The sequence below is a fragment of the Carcharhinus amblyrhynchos genome, chromosome 11 (genome assembly GCF_965287045.1).
Source record: "Carcharhinus amblyrhynchos chromosome 11, sCarAmb.v2.hapA, whole genome shotgun sequence".
NCBI lineage: Eukaryota > Metazoa > Chordata > Chondrichthyes > Carcharhiniformes > Carcharhinidae > Carcharhinus > Carcharhinus amblyrhynchos.
In genome coordinates, this window is record NC_137334.1 from 16495035 (window position 1) to 16507554 (window position 12520).

Sequence of the window (12520 nt, forward strand, 5' to 3'; positions counted from 1 at the left end):
CTCGAAGGGCTAGATGGCCTACTCCTGCTCCTATTTCTTATGTTCTTATGTTCTTAATAGAATATAGAATCCCTACAGTGCAGAAGAAGGCCATTTGGCCCATCAAGTCTGCAATCACCACAATCGCCCCCAGGCCCTATCCCCATAATCCCACAAACCCCATTTACCATAGTATTCCCCAACACTAAAGGTAATTTAGCATGGCCAATCCACTTAACCCGCACATCTTTGGACTGTGGGAGGAAAATGGAGCCCCCGGAGGAAACCCACACAGACAAACTCCACACAGACAGTGACCCAGGCCAGGAATCGAACCCAGGTCCCTGGCACTGTGAGGCCACAGTGCTAACTGCTGTGCCACTTCTTGAAGAAGAGGAGTCTTGGAATAACTAATATTAAATAGCCAAATGGTGGAGTCTGAATCACATCAGCAGGCAGTCACAGAAAGTCAGAGCCTTCAGACTCCTAGGAAGTTTATTCCAGAAGATTGTAGATGTCAGGGTATTGCAAATGCTGTAGAAGATCACAATCGAGGATAAGATAGAGGGTTAGAATCCCTACAGTGCAAGGAGGAGGCAATTTGGCCCACCGAGACTGTGTCACTGTGCTGCCAGAAAAGGCCAAGCCTAGTACTGGACTGTTCTTGCAAAAAGGCTATACAACCAGGGACAATGCAATTAAAGGCTACCAGGCAATGCAATTAAACCGTATTTCTATGACAAAGGATAATCATGGAGTTATTAGTTTAATGGCTACCCATTAAAAATAAATGGATATGGAAACTGTGGTCTCCACTATCAGGGAACAGACACCGTTTCTGGGCTCGTATTCAGCTCCTGAACTTAAAAAGTACAAAATCCAGGCTGGCCACCTACCCAGGGGACCCACAGCAACCCCAAAACTCCTATCAGGCTCCCCATGGGCAGTTCCAACCTTGCACTGCCCTCTGGCACCCTGGCACTGATAGTGACCCCTCGACACACTGGACCCCAAAGAGGGTCAAGGGGGTGAGTCCAGTGCTCATGTGCCCCTCTGTCACTGCCAGACAGCAGAAAGAGGGTCCCCCCATGGATCCTGGGGATTGGATTGGCTTGGACTGGGGGCAAAGGCCTCAGCACTCTCCCCCGAATGAGGGTCTTGTGGCTGGATTGCCCCTTCTAACCCTAGGAAGCTTGAACAATTCCTGGCATGGTGATTTCAGGCACTTCTCTGATCAAAATCTTTATTCTGGTCTCTTTGAGATGGCCTGATCACTTGAACCTGCATGCCACCTGGAAACCTGGTAGGCTTCCAAATCTCAGCAGTACCCCATTTAGCAGAAGGGATTCCTCTTTCTCTCTTTCAGAAGCTGCAGGTGTGAGAAGACCCCTTTCAAGTCTTCTGACTGACAGAAGTCAGTCACTTTCACTAAGTGGGGGAATATAGCTGCAGGCAACTTAAAAGCAGCTAAGTGCTCTCAGCTCCTTTTCTGTGTAAACATTATGCTTAGGGACAATGAAGGGGGTGTGGGGTACTGTGACGGGATAGGTAAGCAAAACTGACTGCATGCTGTCTTGAAAACCATTAAGCTATCAATCAAAGGACTGGACTAATATTGAACAGAAACAAGACTATTCAAAGGGATTTCAAAGGCTTTGAGCTTTCTGTGAAGGATCAGAGACTTGAAATAAAAGCTATGTTAAAAGAATGGGGACGAGTGAGCATCTAGAATCCCAGCGGGGTGGGCCGGGAGCATCAAGATGGGTTTGCCACTTGGCTTCCATCCCTTTTTAGCCAGTGCCATCGGGATTCATGCCAGTGGCGCATAGGGTTGGAAACTCCAAAGGGTTGTGAACATAACCCAGTCCATCACGCAAACCAGCCTCCCATCAATTGACTCTGAATATACTTCCCGGGGCTGGGGAAGGGGGTTCCTCCTCCCAGGACACTCCGAGAATGTACAGCTGCTCAGAATCCCCCCTGCCTGTGCACACCCCCCATTCCAGCAATGCAGGCCCCCAAGGGTGTTCTGCCTCTGAGCAGGAGACCTTGAACAGGCCAGGCCCTCTCCAGAGCTCGGACCACCAGAAGACTTCTGTCAAGATCAATCACAGATATTAGAACGTAGCAGTCAGCAGGCTGCCTCCACCTCTGCTACAGATGTCAGGGTTGCACCAAGACATAGCAGTCGGGTTAGGAAAGCAAAACAAATGTTGATGTCACTTCTGGTTCATGTGTTTGCTCTCATTAAATAAACTGCACTTTACTGAAATCCCTTGGGATGGGTATGTGAATGTTAACTAAAAACATGTTTGATCAAAATAAATTAAGTTTATTTATTAGTGTCATAAGTAAGGCTTACATTAGCACTGCAGTGAAGTTACTGTGAAAGTCCCCTAGTCGCCACACTCTGGCACTTGTTCGGGTACACTGAGGGAAAATTTAGAACAGTCAATGCACCCTAACCTGCAAGTCTTGCGGATTGTGGGAGGAAACTACAGCCCGTGGAAGAAACCCATGAAGACTTGGGGAGAACGTGCAGACTCCACACAGACAGTGACCCGAGCTGGGAAATCGAACCCAGGCCCCTGGCGCTGTGAGGCCACAGTGCTAACCACTGTACCACCATGCTGCTCGCATGCAGCAGGAGTTGACTCAGAGGACTGCAGCATCAATCCAAACAATTGGAACATGAACACAGCTACAAGTTCAGTGTGGAGAGAGAAGTGAGCGCTGTTTAATGGAATGCAAAGAGAAAAGGCCTTACATTTGTAAACATCAACGAGAATCACAGTCGGTTAAAGAAAAACTGAACAAAGTTAAAACAAATAGTTTTCTAAAAGGTTGGCTCAGTTCAAACAGTTTATAAAAAGCTGCTCTTACAACTGATGGCAGCTCAACAGGTAACTGAGAAGTGGAGATGTTATAACTTTATTGAAGAAGACCTCTGTGCGCTCCCACTCTCTCTCCCCCTTGTACATACACACACACAAACATATACACAAATAAAAATACACGCATTCAATTCACTCAGACGCTCACATGCACCCGCTTAGAATCTCTCACACACACACATATTAGCCAACACACACTTTCACACTGAATCACACACACTCAACACGTATCACATTCTCTTGTTTTCTCAAGCACTCTCACAATGGCAATCCTACACACAATTATGCTCACTCACAACCCTCACGCTCACACACATTCAGATATTCACTCTTGTACTCAAACACACACAAACTCAGACATTCACAGACACACACACACACACACACATACAATCTATCACTTTCACGCACTCTCACATTCTCTCTCATATGCACACACACACACATTCAACTCTCGCACTCACACGTTGACAATCCCACACCATCACACACAAACACAAATAAGCTCACTCAACCTTCGCACTTTCACACATACTCAGATATTCACTTTCATACTCAAGCACATACAAACCCAGACAGTGACACACGCTGGCACACTCACACTCACTAACACACACACACACCTGCTCCTACACACGGAGACTGGGTTGGGGGGGGGAGGCGGAATGGGAGAGGCTGCAGCTGGGTGTAGCATGGGATGGAGGCTGGGGTGGGGGGTGATATGAGGGCAAGGGTGGATGATTTAACCCTTCAGACACTGGACTTGAGATGTCGTCATGCAGGTTCCATTAACACTCACTGTCACGCAATCAACACCCAACTCAGAAATAAGATACTGATGGATTGCCTGTGTTAAAACATCACTGACAGACAAGCTGTGATTACCTCCAGATCTGTCCACACAATATTCAAGAACTCCCTGCACTCAACGTGTCTCTGAATTAGTCCCAGGGGGAGATTCTTTTCTCATTCCCTGTTTTTAAAGTTTATTTATTAGTGTCACAAATAGACTTACATCAACATTGCAATAAAGTTACTGTGAAAATACCCTAGTCACCACACTCTGGTGCTTGTTCAGGTGCACTGAGGGTAAATTTAGCATCGCCAAAGCACCTAACCAGCACATCTTTTGGACTGAGAGAGGAAACTGGAGCACCCGGAGAGAACCCATGCAGACATGGGGAGAACATGCAAACTCCGCACAGGCAGTGACTCAAGCTGGGAATCGCAACCAGGAACCAATGCTAACCAATGTGCCATCCCATTTATTAAACATCTCTACCACGTTTCTCATTTATATCACTTCACAGAACATACCAACACCATAGAAAATGAAGTTTATAGTGCACACTCTGTCAAATTTAAAAATAAAACATTGAAAGGAATGAGTTCAATGTACAACATTTGTAGATGATGTTCGGATCAGAACCAACTAAATCTGCAAGCAATAAAAATTTAAAATGAGATTACATGAATTAAACATGATCTAACTGGTCAAGTCAGTCTGTATAGATTCAATCAGTAAGCTGGACAATCTAAGAAGTGCAGCATGCGGTAAAGAAGGCAGACAGAATGTTGGCCTTCATAGAGTCATAGAGGTTTACAGCATGGAAACAGGCCCTTCGGCTCAACTTGTCCATGCCACCCCTTTTTTTAACCCCTCAGCTTGTCCCAATTGCCTGTGTTTGGCCATATCCCTCTACCCATCTTACCCATGTAACTGTCTAAATGCTTTTTAAAAGACAAAATTGTACCCGCCTCTACTACTACCTCTGACACTCACCACCCTCTGCGTGACAAAATTGCCCCTCTGGACCCTTTTGTATCTCTCCCTTCTCACCTTAAACCTACGCCCTCTAGTTTTAGACTCCTCTACTTTTGGAAAAAGATATTGATTATCTAGCTGATCTGTGCCCCTCATTATTTTATAGACCTCAATAAGATCACCCCTCAGCCTCGTACGCTCCAGAGAAAAAAGTCCCAGTCTATCCAACCTCTCTTTATAATTCAAACCATCAAGTTCAGCAGTCTTTTCTGCACTGTTTCTAATTTAATAGTATCTTTTCTATAATTAGGTGATCAGAATTGCACACAGTATTCCAAGGGTGGCCTTACCAATGTCTTGTACAACTTCAACAAGATGTCCCAGCTCCTGTATTCAATGTTCTGACCAATGAAACCAAGCATGCTGACTGCCTTCTTCACCACTCTGTCCACCTGTGACTCCACCTTCAAAGAGCTATGAACCTGTACCCCTAGATCCCTTTGTTCTGTAATTTTTGCAACGCTCTACTATTAACTGAGTAACTCCTGCCCTGGTTCGATCTACCAAAATGCATCATCTCACATGTATCTAAATTAAATTCCATCTGCCATTCGTCAGCTCACTGGCCCAATTGATCAAGATTCCATTGCAATCCTAGATAACCTTCTTCATTGTTCATTATGCCACCAATCTTGGTGTCATCTGCAAACTGACTAATTGTGCCTCCTAAATTCTCATCCAAATCATTAATATAAATAAAGTGGACCCAGCACCAATCCCTGAAGCACCGCTGGTCACAGGCCTCCAGTTTGAAAAACAACCCTTCATAATCACCCTCTGTCTTCTGTCATTAAGCCAGTTTTGTATCCATTTGGCTACCTCACCCTGGATCCTGTAAGATTTAACCTTATGCAACAACCTACTATATGGTACCATTGCGAGAGGTTTCACATACAGGAGCAGGGATGTGTTGTTGCAATTATACAGGACCTTGGTGAGGCCACACCTAAAGTACCTTGTGCAATTTTGGTCTCCTTTTCTGAGGAAGGATGTTCTTGCTCTCGAGGGAGTGCAGCGAAGGTTTACCAGGCTGATTCTGGGGATGGCGGGACTGATGTATGAGGAGAGATTGACTAGGTTAGGATTGTTTTTGCTGGGGTTCAGATGAATGAGGAGCCATCTCATAGAGACTTAAAATTCTAACAGGACTAGACAGGCTAGATGCAGAGAGGATATTACCAATGGTGGGGAAGTCCAGAACCAGACATCAACAATCTGAGGATTTGGGGTAGACCTAACTTCATTAGGACAGAGGTGAGACATTTCTTCACCCAAAGAGTGGCCAGCCTGTGGAATTCATTATCACAGGAAGTAGCTGATGCCAAGACACTGAATGTATTCAAGAGGCAGCTGGATATAGCACTTGGGGCAAACAGGACCAAAGGTTATGGGGAGAAAGCAGGATTAGGCTATTGAGTTGCATGATTAGCCATGATCGTGATGAATGGCCTCTTGCTCCTGCTCCTATCTTCTATGTAGGATGGGTGGGTTTGGGTAGTTGATTATATGAGTTAAGGGCCTATTCCTTTTGCTGTTAGGCAGTCCCTCAGGAACAAGGATGGCTTGATGCCACTTTGCTGGGTTCTGAGATAGCTGATAGGTCTGATGAGTGATCGGCACGCACGCAGGACAGGTGCTGCTTGAAAGGTCGGCTGGATGAACGGTGGGAGATTTCTGCACTCCCTCCAAAGCCTTCACTTCATCCCTGCACACTCCCAATGAAGTCTCTCAATGCACTCAGTACCTTCCCGAATAAAGTTTACTGATTAGTGTCACAAGTAGGCTTACATTAACACTGCAGCAAAGTTACTGTGAAAATCCCCTTGTCACCGTACTCCGGTGCCTGTTCGAGTACACTGAGGGAAAATTTAGCACGGCCAATACAACTAACCAGCACGTCTTTCGGACCATGGGAGGAACTGCCCTAGACACATCCTCATAGAACTCCAATAAATTCGTCAGACACGACTTCCCCTTAATGAAACCGTTCTGTGCCTGCTCTACCAAACAATTCTCCTCAAGATGCCTCGCTATTTTCTCCTTGATCACGGATTCTAACATTTTTCCTACAACAGACATTAAACTAACCGGCCCATAATTCCCCGTCTTTTGCCTGCCACCCTTCTTAAACAACGGCGTAACATTAGCCGTTTTCCAATCTTCCGGCACTTCCCCGGAATCCAGCAACGTTTGGAAAATAATCACCAAGGCATCCAGTATCACCTCCGCCATTTCCTTCAGAACCCTTGGATGCATTCCATCCGGTCCAGGGGACTTGTCCACAATCAGTCCCTCCAGTCTGTCGAGCACCGCCTCTCTAGTAACAATAGTGATGCTAACCACTGGGCCACTGTGCCACCCAAGAGGACTTAGTTATCCATCTGGCAACCAGCTCAACCAGAAAATTACTGTGAGGAACAAGGATTGATATTCTTCTGCAAATGATCGCCTATGAGTGGTGAAAGGAAATAGTTTGATAGTGACCCGAGCCAGGAATCTATGACGCTGTGTGGCAGGAGCCCATGGCGCTGAGAGGCAGCAGTGCTAACTGTTGTGCCACCCATTGGATTAGCCACCAAACAGCAAAGAATACAAGTAGAAAAGCACAAAAGACAAACTTGAAAAACTGGGCAGTTCCACTAAAATCAGGCGGTTTTATCCTTGCACAGTGGAAAGCCAGTCTAGCTGGGCTCTACAGCCAGATTAGAAAGCAGAACAGATGATGCTATAGATGCAAGAGACAGCCACCTTCGATAACCAAGAGAAACCTACGATGGATGTCTATATTCCTTTGGAAGATTTCTGGATTCTTTCTTATGCTAGTCTCTTATACTTTCTATTTGCTGGTATTTCTTTTTTCACTTCTGAACTTTTTATGTTCATCTGCTTCTCACAATATTAACAATCTGAGATCTGTCAAATGCAATATTTTTTTGCTGCACCTTAGATCTCTGTTTCTTTTGTTGTCCAGGGAGCTCTGCATTTGTTAGTCTTAACCCTCATCCTCATGGGAATATACCTTGAGTGACCCAGAGTCTTGTCTGATAAAAATCTGCCCATTGTCCAATGTCAGTTTTGAATTTTTGATTGTATAGCGGTTTACTGGTGTAATCATTTTCTGTGTTAGTCTCGCATGATACCATCCATATTAACACAGAGCTGTAGATCACTTTCTAAGTTACACTTAAGGTAGTGTTTGCATTAACACAGAGCTGTTAGCTGGTGTAATCCCTTCCTGTATTACACTCAAGATACTGTCTATTAACATAAAAGCCTTTTGCTGCTGTAATCCTTTTCTGTGTTAAACTCGAGACTGCCTGTATTAACACAGAGCTGTTTGCTGGTGTAATCCCTTTCTGTGTTATCGAATGATACTGTCCATATGAAAACTGATATTTAGCGTTGTAATCCTTTTCTCGGTTACACTTCACCTTCTGTCCATGTTAAAACAGATGTTAACTGGTGTATTTCCTTCCTATGTTGTACTTGAGTTTTTAGACTGTCTTTCCAAGATGCAGCATTTGGTTCAGCATCAGTAGATCGTCATATGCAATGATTCACAAACTAGTTTTGTTTGTACTCTTGTACTCTGTTTGTAGTCAGTTAATAGATCACTGGGAAATTCATCTCTGTTTCAATTTGTATTAGGTTTATTGTATTGAAAATTTTGTATCTTCGTGTTTAGGGAGAACTTAAGAAGAAGAGGAGGGGCACTTGATCCATTGTGCCTGCATTGACGCTTTGTTAGATCAATTTTAAACTAGGTTAAGTTATTTATTAAAGTCACAAGTAGGCTTGCATTAACACTGCAGTGAAATTACTTTGAGGGTCCCTTAGTCGTCACACTCCGGCGCCTGTTCAGGTACATTGAGGGAGAATTTAGCATGGCCAATGTACCTAACCAACGCGTCGTTGGAGTGTGGGAGGAAACTGGAGCACCTGGAGGAGGCCCATGCGGACACGGGGAGAGCGTGAGGTCTCCACACGGACAGTGACCCGGGCCGGGGATTGAACCCAGGTCCCTGGCGCATTGAAGCAGCAGTGCTAACTACGGAGCCATTATGCTGCCCAACTCATCCCACTGCCCCATCTTTTGTCCAGAACTCTGAATGCCCAGCTGCTTTGTGTACTTACCTGTCCTTCCTTCCAAAGATGCTGTCTCCCCACATTTGGATAAACATTCTGTGTTCTATCAGCTCACAGTAGAGAAATGTCTCTGAATCACCCTTCTGACTCTCAGAGCTTGTAACAAAATCAGAGTCCATAACTAAAGATAGGTAAGAACTCAAGTTGTGCAACAAGGGGACATCTCTTTAGAAACATAGGATCCCAATGCCCATCGAGCCTACACTGACAGCAATCCACCCAGGCCCTAAACCCTTAAAACACCATGTTTACCCTGATAATCCCCCGAGAATAAGGGCCAACTTGGCATGGCCAATTAATCTAACTTGTACATCTTTGGACTGTGGGAGGAAACTGGAGCACCCAGAGGAAACCCACACAGACACGGGGAGAACATGCAGAGTCTGCACATACAGTGACCCAAGCAGGGAATCGAACTCTGGTCCCTGGCATTGTGAAGTAGCAGTACTAACCACTGTGCCACTGTACTAAGTACCAAATTTAGCAAATGATTGGATTGTAGAGTACATGTCACAGGAAGTAGTGAGGCAAATAGCTTGGATGCTTTTAAATGGAAACAAGTTGAAACAAAAAGGAAATAGAAAGATCTGTTGAGCCTGAATAATAGATGGAATGGGAGCAGACGGGAGTGGAGGATAACCACCAACTCGGATCATTTGGGTCAATAGTCTTTTTATGTTCTGTATGTTCTATGTAAATTGGCCATCTCTGTTCCAGGGCAAATAATCTTCATATTCGCGTCTGTTTCCCTATCTCTTTACCTTCTCGTTAACTGTCTTCTTTAACTGTCAGCAGCTTTTGAGATTGTGGTACTGTGTAGCCCATGAATTTACAGAGTGAATTCTCAAAGTACTTTCAAGCAAGAAGCAATCTCAAACCCAACAGGTGACAGGTGCCAAAAATATAAAATCAGTAGAACGGAATCAAACCAAAAATATTCATAAAGAGCAATTCCTGCAGAATGGTGAGCTTTCTTCTGATTCCGAAGCAGGATATGTTGAAGGAGTGATCTGGAAATGAACTTGGATATTGTTGCATCCTATATAATTATTCATAAGAGAAGCCTTCAGAGTGACTTACATTTTTCCACTTTGTAACTCATAGTTTGTGTTCTCTGGTATAGTCGCAGTATTTTGGTAAAGGATTAAGGTTGACAAAGAAATTGATAATCTGCAATGTTACCTGTGGCTCAGTTAGTAGCAATCGTGTCTCTCTGTCAGCTAGCTGTTGGTGCAAGACCCAGTCCTGAACTCAAGCATATACCCCAGATTGATATTCTAGTTCAGTACTGAGGGAGCCTTCCACTGTAAGGGGAAACAAATCTTGGACCCCAACCCCAAGAGATATTATGAAGCCTGATTAGACCCCAACAATTTTTCTGTTTTGATATAAATATGAGGTTAGGATGATTTGCTCCAGGAGTAATTCTGTTGACAAATTAAGGATCTTTTATCAAAACATGCTTTATTCATAACAGTTTAAACATAACTCAAACAAAATGAAGCAGCTTTTAACAGTTGGACAACAGTTAAAAACTGAAAGGAAACAAGTCCAATCTATGACTATTTCAGTTCCAAATAAGCAACAGTCCTCTGAGACTCAATGCCACTTTAAGTACAGTAAGAAATCTCACAACATTAAGTTAAAGTCCAGCAGGTTTATTTGGAATCATGAACTTTCAGAGCACTGCTCCTTCATCTGGTGAGTGGCAAACTGGGTTCACAAAAACGGCATATGTAGGCAAAGACACAATTGCAAGATAATGATTGGAATGTGAGTCTTTACAGATAGAGACATTGCAAGTGGAAAGAGGGATCATCACAGGTTAAAGAGGTGTGAATTGTCTCAAACCAGGGCAGTTAGTAGGATTTTGAAGCCCAGGCCAAATGGTGCGGGTTACAGACAGTGTGATATGAACCGAAGATCTCGGTTGAGGCCGTCTTCATGCGTGCAGAGCTTGGCTATCAGTTTCTGCTCAGTGATTCTGCGTTGTTGTGTGTCTTGAAGGCAGCTTTGGAGAGCACTTACCCAAAGATCGGCTACATACAAAGATCGGCTAAATACAGTCAGCAAACCCAGGCATACTTGCTATAAATTGGGTTAACACCCTTAAACTTTGAGTGGTTTTGATTTCCAGAGCAGCTTGCAGACTTGTGTCTTTAAACAACCCCAGCCAGAAACTGAAAAACTGTTTCTCTGCTACAACCCTAGCTCCTCTCATTAACCATATTATCACATGGCCTTGCATACCTAAACACACCTTCCATTCCTTTAATCAAAAAAAGGAGACCTTTTCATTTAGAAATAAAAAGCAATTAACTCTCTTCTAAATAAACACTACATGATTAAAATGAGTAACTACCCTGCTTTCGCTGCATCTAAGATGCACATTTGAGGGGAACTGCTGGCATCTTGAGAGGAACTGCTTGATAGAGCAGACGCAGCACGGTTTCCTTAAAGGGAAGTCGTGTCTGACAAATTTACTGGAGTTCTATGAGGATGTGTCTAGGGCGGTGGATAGAGGAGAGCCGGTGGATGTGGTCTTTCTTGATTTTCAGAAGGCGTTTGACAAGGTACCTCACAAGAGGTTATTACAGAAGGTCAGGGGGCATGGAGTTGGGGGTAGGGTGTTAGCGTGGATAGAGGACTGGTTGTCAAATAGGAGGCAGAGAGTGGGGGTCAATGGGTGCTATTCGGATTGGCGGTTGGTGACTAGTGGAGTGCCCCAGGGGTCGGTGCTGGGGCCTCAGCTATTTACCATTTATATAGATGATCTGGAGGAGGGAACCGAGTGCAGGGTGTCGAAATTTGCTGATGACACCAAAATTGGTGGAAAGGCAAATTGTGCAGAGGGTGGGGAGAGTCTACAGAAGGATCTAGATAGGCTGGGCGAATGGGCCAGGAAATGGCAAATGGAATTTAATGTTGGCAAGTGCGAGGTGGTCCACTTTGGTAGGAATAATGGTAGGAAGGATTATTACTTATGTGGAGAAAAACTGCAGCAGGCGACGGTGCAGAGGGACCTCGGGGTCCTTGTGCATGAGTCGCAAAAACCCAGCTTGCAGGTGCAGCAGGTGATCAGGAAGGCGAATGGGATGCTGGCCTTCATAGCGAGGGGGATTGAATATAAAAGTAGGGAGGTCTTGCTGCGGCTGTATAGGGCATTGGTGAGGCCGCAGCTGGAGTACTGTGTGCAGTTTTGGGCGCCGTACTTACGCAAGGATATTTTAGCCTTGGAGGGAGTGCAGAGGAGGTTTACGAGGCTGATGCCGGAGTTGAGGGGGTTGAGCTATGAGGAGAGGCTGAATAGGTTAGGCTTGTACTCGTTAGAGTTTAGAAGAATGAGGGGAGATCTCATTGAGACGTATAAGATGATGAATGGGATGGATAGGATAGAGGTGGAGAGACTCTTCCCGCTCAGAAAGGATAGTAGGACTAGGGGGCATAGCCTCAAGATAAAGGGGGGGCGGTTTAGAACGGAGTTGAGGAAGAACTTCTTCACTCAAAGGGTGGTGAATCTCTGGAATTCTCTGCCTGTTGAAGTGGTGGAGGCTGCCTCGCTAAATATTTTTAAGACGCGGGTTGATGGGTTTTTGATGAGAGAGGAGATTAAGGGTAATGTGGAACTGAGCCACGACAGATCAGCCATGATCTTATTGAATGGCGGGGCAGGCTC